The 11,447-nt window shown below is 36.4% G+C and overlaps 1 protein-coding gene across 4 annotated transcripts in view; it reads right to left on the reverse strand.

The window, feature by feature from the left end:
• UNC13C (unc-13 homolog C) overlaps positions 1-9,383 on the reverse strand; it is a 152,409-nt gene extending 143,026 nt beyond the window's left edge. For all 4 annotated transcript variants that reach the window (XR_012634452.1, XM_074916653.1, XM_074916652.1 and 1 more), the window contains exons 1-2: positions 8,868-9,383; positions 471-506 (exon numbers count right to left, since the gene is read on the reverse strand). The gene's annotated coding sequence lies outside the window, so the exon portion shown is untranslated. The remainder of the gene's footprint in view (positions 1-470; positions 507-8,867) is intronic.
• Positions 9,384-11,447: the final 2,064 nt, after the last annotated feature.

The raw sequence follows: 11,447 nt of genomic DNA on the forward strand, positions 1-11,447 counted from the left end.
TACTTTCCCCTTAATTGTCCGAGTAGAATTTTTCATGAACAACTGAAGCTGAAAGCAGTTCTAGGCAACTTTTTTAACATAAATGAATAAGAAATACTTATTTACAGGCTTCTTTGTCCCGTTTAATTCCCTGACTTTAACCGAGATATTTGGTACTAATGCTGTCTGCTTTTTTTCCATAGTAATGACGTTTCAATTTAGATCCATATGATATACTGCAGTGGTCAAAAAACCGACAGGGGAACAAATTGTTACTAGCTAGTAAAATAGAAGCAGAAAGGTCTCTTTCAGTTCATCTTTAGAGCAAGGTAGGATTTTGCACAACAAATCGGTATTGTATCAATGAAGTACTCTTCTATCTTGAGATTGAATCATGCACATGACTATGGTTTGAGAAATAGGTGCTTTTTTTTTTTTAATACCAGACTGTAACATATGTTACGGTAAGCCAGGACTTAAAGTGGGCATACCTTCTTGGTTTCTCTTCTTTAAGAAGAAAAAAAAACCTACAGAAAACAACAGAAAATCATAATGACAACTGATGGAACATTCTCATTCAGGTTACTAAGTTTTACATTGTTCTGGTCACAGAAAAAAAAAAAAACAAACCACAACAAAACGACATGAGAGGAAAGAGAACACACAAATGAGAGGAAAAGAAAGAAACAAATATTATTTATAAGTCTCAGGACAAAACCAGCTGCCATTACAACCAGAAAACGATTTGATCTAAAATATGGAAGAGTAAGGAAAGATTTCATGCGGTATCTGGAAGATTCTATTCCATAAAACAAAAGCTTGTGTTCCATAGATATGTAGTCAATGCATTTTAAACATATAACTGTACTGTTTCATACAGCATATCATTCACCTCAGTCTCATAGCTACAGAATAAAACCAAGTCAAATAGCTCAAAAAATCCAGCAAAGAAGTAGTTATTAAAATGACAAGTTCCGATTCTAAACGAGCTAAAAATTCTTTGGCAGAGTAAGAAGTTGATTTAGCTACAGGGTATATGAAGGGTTAAAATTTGCTCTGTGGTGTCTTGAGAGGAATAAAGGACATGGACTGTGCTCCTTGTCTGCAAACAGCATGGCACTGTGTGAAAAAATGCCATCTGCTCACACACCTCGAAACCTGGTCTTTTCATTACAGAGTTTGTCTTCACCGACCTTACTATTATACTCTGGTTACAATCAATAATAAACACCGAGTACTGATTCATACTGCACCAAGAAAATGCACTATGCTGAACAGAGCCCAAACAAAGCTGGTAAAAACCTGGTTGGCTTCTGGCATCCTGGAAGAGAGGATGTAAACAGACTTTTCTTTTCCACTTAAAACAAAACTGGGATGCAGCCCAAGAGCAAGCAGAACAAGAATAGGCAATGTTCTTCACCCTCCTCAAAGTTGCTGCCTATTATTTTATAAAAGATGAAATATTTGTGGGACATTAATGACATTTTTAACACATATGCATCAGCACAGCTCTTGTGACTTTTTACTTCCAGGCTTATGCCTGAAGTCAGAGTATTGAGAGAATTAAGAGCAAGCGATGTTTGCAAGCAAAGGAATGCTCAATGAGACTGCATGCAATGTTCAAGGCACGCAAATGGCATCTCTCAGAATATCACAAAGCTCTTGCTAGAGCCAAGGCTGCCTTGTTTTCACATAATATTAGTAGAGGAAGGAACCATCCTGGGACACTTTTCAATATCAAAGGCATGTTTCTAGATGCAGAAACACTTGTTACCGTTCAGCTCTTACACTGAATATCTGTAACCACTTATTGAACAAGATTTGAAGTGTGGCTGCCCGCCTTCTCTGCCCACACAACCACAGCTTTTTAAGTGCCCTCTTACAGAAACCTCATTCAGATGACTTGGACATTCTTCTCATTGAAAAGACTTCAAACCAACAATGTATAAATGAGCTAGAAGGCTTGTTTACTGGCTCAGCCTACAAAACATCAAGAAATAATGAAATTATCATTGGGATCTGGAACATTTTTATTCATTTTAAATAAGGTTTAATTCTCTGTAGAAGAATCTTGATCTCATAGCCAGCCATATATGTGTTTTATCCAATGCCTAACCTATGCTTTTTATCGGAGATAATTGAAAGTATTATAAATAGCTGCTAATTCAGAACTCAATTTATTTGAGCCCAGTTTCTGACAAGACCATAATAAATTAAAAGCTGTGCTGTTACAAACACACAAAGATCTGCTAAATGGAGCAGATTTATGTTCTCTCATGCGAGTTCCATTCCGTCGCAGCTATACTGTCATCTGATCTGTTCATCAGTTCACAGTCTACTATTTCTCTGTCAAATACTCATTTTCTAAAATGGTATATCTACACATGGAATCAATTTTAAGTCATTATAGGTCTCATCCATTTATTTTTGTAAAGATTTGCATAGGGTTTTCTTACAGTTTTAAATTGGTGTAGGTTAAAACTCTAGGAAATAAGGAACTGTCTTTTAAGAAGCACATAGGAGTAAGTCAATTATTTGAATGAGCTACAAGATGTCATTCAGTGATTTTTCTGGGTTTATCCAGTTCTCCCAATAAACCATCATGACCCCATTTTTTTTATTTTCACTCTGCTTGGTTATTGACTTAATTAAATTTATATGATAAAGTTCAACACAGATGGGGTTAACCCATTCTAAGCGTAAGGAATACAGTTGAAATGCTTCAGCAGTAAAATACAGACTTTACTAAAACTAGATGGTTATAGAGCAGGAAGCTGAAAAGTATTGTGGATTGTGAGAAAAGGAATAAAAGAAATTGTTAATGGGTTCCTTCGTAAAGAAAGGACACAGAGACGCTTCCTTCAACTTCTTACCCATAGCAAGTGCGAATGCAGACTTTTGTCAATCCACTTGATGGTGAACAAGTAATCTGGATTGATTTCAAGGATACTGCTGATAAAGCATTGTCAAAATAAAACTTGTCAGTTGTAAGCATCGTGTGTAAAGCTCACGTGTCATGTAGGTGGGGGGCGGGTTGGGCTGGGTTAAGAATGATAGCTTTTTAAACAATACAAGCAGTGTATTTTAGTTACATGTCTGAACAGCAGATCCTTATAGATTTTTTTTTTTCATTTTATCAAATGCAGCATTCTGTTTTGATAAAGGAAGAAAAATTGAAACATCTTAAAAAAAAAGAATGCAATATTAAAAAAGAATAGCTAGGTCACTGTTGAACTCCTGTTCAGATCCCAGTAAATGAAGCTGCAGAGCAGCAGCCCTCTCCATTCAGAGGTAGCTTTGTGGATGCAGACTGTCCCCTCAAACGGGCAAGAAACAGACAGAACCACAGCCCTGCTTAACCTTTACACCATTAATCAACTACAGGGGGCCTGTGTGTGCTGGAAGGGGACAGGGAAGAAGATGGGACTAAAATGCAGTCTCCCTCTATAAAAAGGCACACGGCAGCTGTGCATTCATGACACCAAGACAGCAGGGGAAAGCAAAACAAAACCAAACCATCTTTTTCTGCAGCAATACCATTCTGCATTCCCACCAAAGCAGTCACTACTGGCTACAGGCAGAAACATCTATTGGTGATACACAAAATGTAAACAATCCACTTTGCAGCCTCAGAAACTGAGGCTAAGAGAGGATCTCTTACTATCAGGAACATAAGCAATCAGTAACAGAACAACTAGAATTCAGATCTATAGATTTCTCAAATACGGTCTTTCCCTAGTCTCACAGTCGCCTGGGAACAAGGTTATCCTGACATAACTGTACTTACCATCAGCGTATGTCTGTTGGGCAAAACCTATGCTACCTTTCTTTAGACAAGCCTAAGTGCCTGTACTCCAGACTGCTTCACTGGTTTGCTATAGCGGTAGCATTACACGGACAAGCTCAGATGACCTAATTCAGATGAACTTAATTTGAAACAATTACCTGCTCCTTTATATTATTAATTTTTCCTAGTATTCTTTAATGCTGCCATTTTTAATCTGGGTTATTGGTGAGTCTTTCAAGGTAACGTGGTTCTCATCTACACAGAAGAGCTGCCTGTAGACCCTGACCAAGCCAGGGACAGCAGCAAGGAAGAAGTTCTGTGTCTCTTAGCTACTCTTTGTTCCAGGAATTCCTCAGGTCTTCACCTGCAGAGTTTTGCTCTATCCTACCACCCCCCTCAACGTTCACATGGAACGCTATCAGCACTCTCTCCTTTCGACTAGAATGCTGTTCCTATTGTCCATCCCTATACTTTGGAAACTTCCCTCTATCTGCTTATTTAACTGGTGATATTTCTTTACGGATCCTGCTAGTAATGTATCCAACCACCATTAAACATGTTGTCTTTCTATTTACGGGGAATGTTATCAATACAACTAACCACCAAACTGCTGTTTCAAACCCGTCTAAAGCGACTACAATCTGCTTACTGCCTTAACCCCCAGGGCATGCTGCTCTCCTGGAGAGCCTGCACATATACTCAGCAAGGACACTATGGAATCCCACTGGAAACTTTCACAGTCACAATGCAAGACTGGTCAGTCACAGCTGTCACTTGACTCGTTAGTTCTTTCAGCATACAACTTCAGCGAGTTGAAGGATGACAACAGATAGCTGCACATGCTTAACACTGGCTGGGCTCACTGTGATTTAGAGCAGCATCTGGAACAGAAACCACATGTAGAACTTTGCATATTAGTGAGTTAACTCAGCGGTTTAACAGTTATTTGCCATTAAACTACTGTGTAATATACAGATGCATACTGTCTTCAGGACAGCTTTGAAGAAAATGTAAATTCCCAGCTAGCTAGGATGAGTTCTAGAGAGAAAAGTCATCTCCACTGCTCCCCTACTGCTATCACACTGTGAAAAAAGAGGATTTTTGTGCAAAGATTTTTTTCCTCAGCTACTGTTGAAGACAGACATGAGTTGAAAAAAATAAACACTTATTCTGCAATAATTTTTCTCCCTTTTTTTAGTTACACTATCCTCTACACCTTTATGTGTATTTGTAACATTAATTTTTCTCTGAGAAGTCTTGTTACAGCAGCTGTGAGGCTAAAGTTGCCAATTATTTATGAACTACTAAAAATTGTTGAAGACATATAGAACACACTTTATTTCTTTAGAAACAAATCTAGCACGGTATTTATATTAAAAATATAAAAAATATGTTTGAAACAATTATCCTTAAAGGACAATGGCCTTGACTAGAACTAAAAATAAAAGGAAGAGATTTGCCCAATATAGTAGATTAATACTTAAATGTAAAAGTCTATTGAACAGATTCCTAAAGTTAAAATGTGCTCCATTTGGAGAGCTTAGTATAGTGCATTTGAATATATTAATGCACTTAACAATAGTTAAGAGACTGCAGATGATTTGGAACACAGCTTCAATACTATTTGGCTAAATGTAGTAACCTTTCTTTCCTTATTGTTTCTAGTTATTTCCTCAACTTTTTAAATGAAAAGAAGAAGAGAATGTAGTGTATAAAGAAGGTGGCAATAGTGAACCCAAGAGTCCTTTTCCCCTCCTTCTATAGCTGTACATATATGTTGTCCTACATACACTTATTTTCAGTCAATATTCTCACTTCGAAAGCTGCTAAGATTTGGAGATAATTCCACTTAATAGTCCATTCCTCTTTAAAAGCAGGCTCCAAAAGGAATGGAAACCCCAGAGAGGGAACAGTTATTTGCTGACAATATGGGGATAATTGTATTACTAAGTCAGTACCAGGCATATTAGATTCTGAGTATGAGTTAGACTATTACATGCATGCTATTATGTCAGACTGCCACAAACGTACAAAAGATTTACTGGATAGAGTAGTGAATAATCAGAACCTATTTAATGCCTTAAAAAAAATAGAAAGAATCAACATGCATTTGACCAAATCTCAGCTCTGTCCTGAATTCTGTCTGTTTTTAAGAAGGAGGTTTTTTTAGAGCATTATGCCCTGAGAGCCCAAGTGATTTAATTTACACTGAAGCATAACACATACGTAGAAGAGACATTTACAGCATACTAAGTGTACATTCAAACTCCTATGTAATACTAACCTTTCAAATTTTTCAGCAACTTTAAACAGTCTCTATAATAAATCCATCAGAAGATACATAAAAATCCCTCCATTTTCTTCCAGGTATAGTATTTTAATCATCTGACTGTACTGGCCTGAGCCTTGGGATGGGCAGCTCTCTGCCCTGAATTAAATCTCCTCTGGACAGAAACCACCATGGAGTTTGTGGCCACGCGTGCACGACATCATCTATATAACACAGAGATAATAGAGAGCTGTGGCTTTGGTTTTTGGGGTGACTTTGTTTTTTAACTACATACAAATATTCTCTGTGAAATGTTTAGATTAAGGCACCAAATTTAAATGGGCAAAATGTTACTTGTAATCTCTCTAGGTTCCATCCTTCCCCCACAAAGAGGTTTAAAATATCTTCCGAAACGTAGTTAACTAATAATTCTATTAATTTTTTAGAACACAAAAGTATGAAATGGACAGGTTTTGATAAAGAGGTTTCCATTTGGTAAATGGTAGCAATCATCTGTGACATTTACATTTGAAAAATGCCACAAGCACAAACCACTACAACTACTGCTGACAGCAACACACACTAGGATGAGTAGGCACACACAGCTAGGAGCTGTGTTTGCTAAACATCCGAAGCGACACTCATTGATGACAACAGTAGATATTAAACATAATTCTAAATTTGACGCAAAAATTTTATAAGAAAAAATTCTCTGCCTTCTTCGCTTCAATATACTGACAACTATGGAGTGATACTTAGATTTCCACCTGGAAGTAAGAAAATCTGCTTCAGAGCTATCAACCTAATTGAATGACACAGATGAGAAAAACAAAACCTGTACAAGAACCTTCTTAGATGCCAAAGAATTTTTATGCTTCAGAGCTTCTGTTTTACTGTAATGGTCTCACAAGACAGAATCTAGTATTCTACTTCATTCCTCCTAGATTTTCACAACATTACAGTAAAAAGAAAATTTGGAATTTTCAGTCTTCCTTGATACTTCAATGAATTGAGAGATATTCTGAGCTATCAGTTTTCTGCTCCTTGGTAATACTCTGGAATCCCAGCACTTCACCTGTGATTTCCTAAGTGTTTCCACAGCAAGATATAGTTATGATGATAATGTTGTGCTGACATCACTGCAGGATCAAGCAAATGGTATAGTGACAGAAAACCTTTATACAACTCTCTCCAGGCTGTGAAAATTCCATTGAAAAAAACCCTCATTTATATTACATCATGACTTCTTTCTACATTAAAGGTCTTGGAGATGATGGTTAAGCATAATTTCTGTCATAATATCATTTACAAAAGTAATTTATGATAAATAAAAGATGGTTTAGCCTTAAATACTACTTTTTGCTCTTAATGCTTTTAGACTTCACAGCATTCTCTCAACACTTTTCTCAGTATGTTGATTTATATGGTAAGAAGTAGCACTTGGTTTTAGAACACTCAAATATAACAAGTAACCTTAAATTTTCAATTGCCAAATCATATTTGTGTATTACACTAAATAAAGGCATCTATTTTATATAATCACCAACAGCTTTGTTCAGAAAATGAGATTATATCACCGACTCTGTGAAAAATATGTACAACTTTATGATTATTTTCACATCAGAAAACAATTAAATAATGTCATACCAATGAATGCTTTTAAGGCACAAGAATTCCTGTCAGCCAAGGATTAACATCATTATTAAGATGCTGGAACTGATATTAACCCTTTTTGTATCAATGTGTTATAAAAAAAAAAAAAAATAATCTTAAAACTGGGCTGCATTCAGATTAGAAATGCAACAGAATGTTTTAAGAGACTTAAGGACTACTGAATAATCAAATCAGAATTATTTTTAATGTCTTAAATCTATTTTTTATAAGACGTGCCCATTATATGACAACTATTTGTGTCCTTAGTTTAAGGGCACATAGCTTTATGTTCTATTTAACTCATTACATAATATCAATAGTCAGTTGAAAGAAAATATTATTAATAAGACAAAAAAAGGTAATAGGACCCAGATGCCTAAAGAAAGTTGGGGGTTAACACATACAGTCAGATTTCTGTATCTGCATAATAGTTCTTCTTAAAGCAAAATGAACCATCAATCTCATAGTAAGAAATTAGTTTCAGCTACTATCACTTGGCCTCTGGAATTGCAGAAGGCAAAACACTAATGTTATCTCCCTGAGCCTAAAAGGATGGACAAAAATGTATTAAATAGCTATGGGGGTGTTTTAGGTTGTGGACTGGGGGAGGTACATGAGAGAGGGTATTCTTACACAGAGGTTTAGCTGTGGAACAGAATCAAGCATGTATTCTAGGCAAGCTGCCTCTTCAAAAGAAAGCTACAGGGTGTTTGTTCATCTTGAAGATTAATCAAGACCCAGAAATACATAAGCATCCATAAAGCTCAATTTATTACTAATCCTATCATGAACTAGGAAAAAACTACTGGCAGACAATAAGCAAAACATAGTATATTTTCCTCATGTATCTACATGATTTTATTTACCTTTTTATACTGATTAAAATGTTCCAACTCATTGTGAAATCAAATACTACACCATCTCACTCAACTTACATTGTCAACTTAGCAATATTACAAAATAAACCCCCCACTTTTCAACAAAGTGTTGATTCTTAAGCCCACGAGCTCAGACAGTCTCATCAACGTTATAGCATTAGAAAGCAAATCAGTTACAAATCAATGCATTGCATTAGCTAGAACAGTGGGAGGTACATTCAGAATGAAAATAAGGAAAGGAAACAAAGGAAACCAAAAAATGTACGTAGACTAGATACAAAAATACAAAGAGGATACATACCTGGATTATATTCTTCTTAAAAATAAAACAGAAATTACATACCACCATCTTTATATTATTTTCCATTTATGCAGAAATACTGTACACAACTCCATTACTATTTTGCTGTTCTTCCTTCAGCCTTAAAAATGGTACAATACAACGCGGGGCTGCTTCTCAGTAATTCAACTCAAGTGCAATCAGGCACGCTGTCAGTCCGCAACGGTATCTCTTCGAAATTCCACCGTATTCCCTAGGCAGCATTAAACAGGATTTTTTTTCCCTCCCTCTCCCTTTTTTCCCCCCCCCCTCCTACAACTTGTGCTAACAGCTAAGAGTAATCATGTTGTTAGCTACTAATTCATTCTGCAGCTCAGCTTTATTTCTCCTCTGTGATAGCAGAAGGGGAGCCAGCGTCCTACTCATGCTCAAATACAGTATCAACATGAGAGCACAGGAATCATCCTGGTGGTTTCTGTGCTGGTAACTTCACCCGTTGCCGTTCCTCCTGTCACTGCTTCCGAATGCAGCATTCGCTGCAACAGCCCCAGCCCTCCTGCGTAGAAGGCAGCCCCTCTGCTTCTCAGAGAGAGTAAAAGAGGCTTATTGAGAAACCTTGCTCACAGAAACAGCACATGCAGTGCAGCGTGAGAGCTGGCAGGTGCACCAGTGGCCACAAGGATAACAGTGTGAGATAGTGTCTGGTGCTTGCTAGGGCCACGTTTCACCTCACCTTTTATTTATCAGCCTGACATGACCCGAACAATTGTATAGCTATTTCTTTCAGCGTTGCTTTCATCAACACCTGATGGGTTTTAGTAACGAATCTGCTAAATAGATTGATAATTATTATCATTCCACGATTCTTTAAGGATGCTCCAGATAATAAGAAGCACATCACTCTGTTTTCCCTTAAAAGTATTTTGTATGCTCCCAATTAATACCTAGACAGTAGGACTCAGTCATTTGTTTACCGGGATTCAAACAGGAGAATGGATCATTATTGTGCACACAAGGAGTAACTGATCCTGTACAGAATACAAAGGGTGTTTTTTAAAATATTAACTGATTTAATAGTGTAAGGCCACGTTCAGCCCTAACTATGCTGAAGTTATATTTAAAACTCTGACACATGAAGAATAATACATCCAGAATGATCCTATATAAAACCATTCTACATACAAAGTATACACATAACCTCAATGGGAAAGTTTCACAAAATATGTACATGCCTAAACCCACAGGTATACCATTATTCCCTTTAATTTGGGGAGATAGCAGCACTGAGAGGTCATATAAAACAGAGAAGTTTTCAGCTAGTAAATTCCGTATGCTTCCTGCATAAAAATAAACACAACTTTGTATTTTCTGGTAATATCTGACACATTGGTAAGGCAGAAGCTTGTAATTCAGTTATTTAGTTCAAAAATATATTAAGGATACCTTGAATAAAAGGCAGCACTTGGAAGTATTTAACAATTCCTAGAGATACTTATTTAAAGCCTATTGGTTGTAGCTTTCACTTCATGCAATCCTTGTATTACTGTTAGTAATGCGATCTTGGGATACAGTGGTTTATAAGTACAATTTGTAAATGGAACAGTTCTAGATTCAAATCTCTTACATACAGTTGGAAAATTAATATTTTGGATTTTTTTTTGGCATATCATTGTAAAAATACAGACCATGTCCCACTGAAATGAATGCAACCTATAAATACTCCATTAATTAGATTTATAGTTAAGAACCAGATGAATGAATGCTTTATTATTCAAATGTTATTGTAGTTATTAGCCTGTGGCAATTACTTAATAGTCTATCTAAACTTAAACTGATGCTTCAAATCTGCCATGTTGCATGCCAACAAACACAATGAAACTTTTATATAAGTGCACAATAGGAAAGATTCCAATGATATCAGTACTCACTGATAGAGTCCTAATTACATGAGATGTAACAATAATGCCTCTCGAAATCAACAGGACTGCTCATGTAAGGATTAAAAAAAAAAAAAAAAAAAGAAAAATCAGGCAGCCTAATCAAGCATGGCCACCCACAGTAGATATGCACTTAGAACAGAAATAAATTGGGTTTTTATTAAGACTAAACAGATGGTCTTGAGAGTACAGACAGTAAAAACAGTAAATACTGGGAACGTTTTGCAAAAAAAAAAGAAGTTTTGTCTCAATAAAAGACTGTTTGCAGGTAATGTTAATTCATAACACATTAATGTTGTTACCTTGAGGCAAGTTCCCAAGTACTGACCCTGTTTATACTCATCGGTTACATTACCAGATGTTGAATGTTTCTGTTTGAAGCCACTTATTTGATGGCTCAGCACAAGCATGGAATTTTTCTCTACCAGATGTATCATTCAGTTGATATTTAAGAAGGAAGACCAAACCAAACATTAATGCAAAGACCTTCAGAACTAATTATGATTTATCTATCCGGGAATTACAATTCCATGCAGACCTTGCCCAAGCCAGCAATACGCTGACTTTGTTCATAATGACAGTGGCCAGTCAAGAATCTAGCTGCATGTATAAATACATACCTGCAACAGGAGTTACCCAAGTTCATCTTCAAGAAATTTATGTT

Source organism: Athene noctua, chromosome 13 (assembly GCF_965140245.1).
Source record: "Athene noctua chromosome 13, bAthNoc1.hap1.1, whole genome shotgun sequence".
NCBI lineage: Eukaryota > Metazoa > Chordata > Aves > Strigiformes > Strigidae > Athene > Athene noctua.